We start from the raw sequence: 2,714 nt of genomic DNA, 5'->3' as shown, positions 1-2,714 counted from the left end.
ATTGTATGAGCCCCCAATAAAATGATTTTTAAAAAATGTTTTGAGAATGATGGCTACAAATGTGCTTGACACAATGGTTTTATGTATGGACTGTGATAAGAGTTGTACAAGTCCCCAATAAAATGATTTAAGAAAAATAAAAAACAGGACATTTAAATGCATAATGACTTAAATAAAAATAACTAATTTCTCCTTTAAAGGAAAAAAACCAAACAACTGGAGAGGGTGTGCTGAGATTGGAACTATCCCTCCAGTAAAATTGTGTGATCATTGTGGAAGCAGCATGGTGCTTCCTCAGACAGCTGGGACTGGGAATGCCACCCAACCCAGCCAGCCCTCCAGGAGGACCACAACATCCCCTCCATGCATACAGTCCCTACAGAAAGAAGAACAAAGCACACGCTGAGAGCGTGCACTCCCAGGCTCATCACAGCCCCTTTCTGAAGAGGATGGAGACTACCACAGCGCCTGTCAGTGGAACGATGGGTAAACACACTGCGTGCATACACACCACAGAATACCACACATCCCTAAAGAATAACGATGAAACTGAAACAACTGGTGACATGGATGGATGCAAAGGACATTATGCCGAGTGAAGTTTAGTCAGACACAAAAGGGAAAATAAATATTTAATAATTATTGAAACCAGTTTTGTTTGTTTGTTTTAAGTTAGAGGGTTACATACCACATGAACAGACTTTAATGGGTACCAAGAGTGGGACAGGGGTGCTGTGGGGTGGAGGGCAGACAGGTACTAACTTAGGGAAAGGAAAGCTAATAGCCAGAGAAAGAGATGGAGAAAAGGGAAGGAGCAAGCTCATGGGGAGGTTGATTAAATTGCTCTGGAATGCAAAGGTATTGAATGCGAAAAGTTGATCTAATAGCAAACTCCCACCGGTTTTACAATAAGAAGGTTTTTTAAAAGGGACTGAAAAATACTGTGCCGGGTAGATGATTTATGTGTCCTCAAGTTTATCAGGTTTGACAAGAATTACTAAATGTATCGTAACTTGCTCACCCCTCCCAGGGAGACCATGAGATGACACCATGGCATCGAGACCACCCACTGCCCTTGGCATTGTTACTAAGTAGCCACGGCGGCATCTTGGGTGTGCAGACAAGCTCCCGTGGCCCCGTCCTTCAACAGTAGGGGTGATGTCTGCCATTACTGAGGCTTTCTCAAACAAGGTGCATGGAATGGCCACAAGAGGCTTACTACACAAAGACATGATAAACTTGGGGTGTGAGTCTCTCGTCTGTCTTGGCACTGATTTGGCTCTGGTGCTCATCCTCCTTTGAATGTTTTATGACAGTTCTAACTGTTATCTGCCCCTCTGGTTTTTAATTATCTTTTCTCATTTTGATTCATTGAAAAATAACACCACATTGCTTCTGGTGATCTGTGAATCTCTTGAACAGATTTTCCTAGTTTTCCTCAGGAAAATTCCGGATCTCTTCCTACACCCACCAAACTGCCTTTAACGTCACTGGCTCTCACATTAGTCGCGTGGAATTTATTAAGACAGACAGAGTAACCCTGAACTTCAGTCAAGAGATCTATTGCAGTGGGCAAATCTGGTGCACAAGATCTATTTACAGTGTTAAGGAGCATAGATGTCAATTTGAGGGCCAAGGTGGGCCTGGCCCAAGCCATCTATTTGCATCCACCTCATGTGCATGTGCAAGTTGGACCACGATGAAAGCATATTGAAGAAGAGTTGCTGTGTTGACATTATGACTGGCAATATTGAGTGCTCCAGGGACTGCCAGAAGGACAAACAGGTCTTGGAGAAGTACAGCCAGAATGCTCCTTGGAAGTGAGGATGGCAAGGCTTCGTCTCGGGTTCTTGGGACATGTTATCAGGAGAGAAGGTCCCGAGAAAAGGATCGTATTCCTGGTAAGGAAGAGGGACGGCGGAAGAGGAAGACCCTCAGTGAGCTGGATTGACAGAGGGGCTGCAAACATAGCAGCCGTAGTGGGGACGGCGCAGGCTAGGGCAGTGTTCTGCTGTACCCAGGGTTGCTGTGAGTCAGAGCTGACTTGAGGGCCCCCAGCACCACCCCACCCCACGTGGGAATCCAGGTGCTCTGGACTATAAAGCACAGTGCAGCGTGAACTTCAGGAGTGCTCTAAGGAGTTGAGCAGCCTGGGGCAAGGCTGCCCTTCCAGACTCCTAGTCAGCTAGTGGTTTACCCACCGCAGTCACTGTGCTTCGTGAAGGGTGGGCATTGCTGGGGAGAGAAGTGACATGGGTAGGCCAGTTACAGCTTGATGTGATTGGGGGGTGGGTTTTAAAGAATGGAGCATGCGCTGCAGGAAGTAAAATAACAGGAAAAATAAAAACTTGCATACTAGACTTCAAGTAATTAAGAAAATTTTTACACACAAAAGACGTCTAGCTGCCATTCATACTAGTATTATAGTTGTGATTGTTTTTAATTTTCTTTTTTATAAATATTTTATTAGGAGCTCATACAACTCTTAACACAATCCTTATACAGTGAACCCTCGCCACTTCGCGCTTCGACTTCCGCGGCTTCACTCTAGCGCGGTTTTGCGTAACAGCGCATGCTCTGTCATTACTGCCACTGATTGGCTCATACTGTACACGCTTCTGTCTGCATCGCTACGTATCGGAGCTACGTATCAGATGCATTTTTGCTTTTGTACAGTGTACTGTAATTTGCGATTTTTAAGAAAATGTATAATA

Source organism: Echinops telfairi, unplaced genomic scaffold, assembly GCF_000313985.2.
Source record: "Echinops telfairi isolate 266 unplaced genomic scaffold, ASM31398v2 ScPeMD7_3533;HRSCAF=4204_1, whole genome shotgun sequence".
Taxonomy (NCBI): Eukaryota; Metazoa; Chordata; class Mammalia; order Afrosoricida; family Tenrecidae; genus Echinops; species Echinops telfairi.
The sequence above is the reverse complement of the archived record's forward strand: the minus strand, read 5'-3'. Positions refer to the sequence as shown.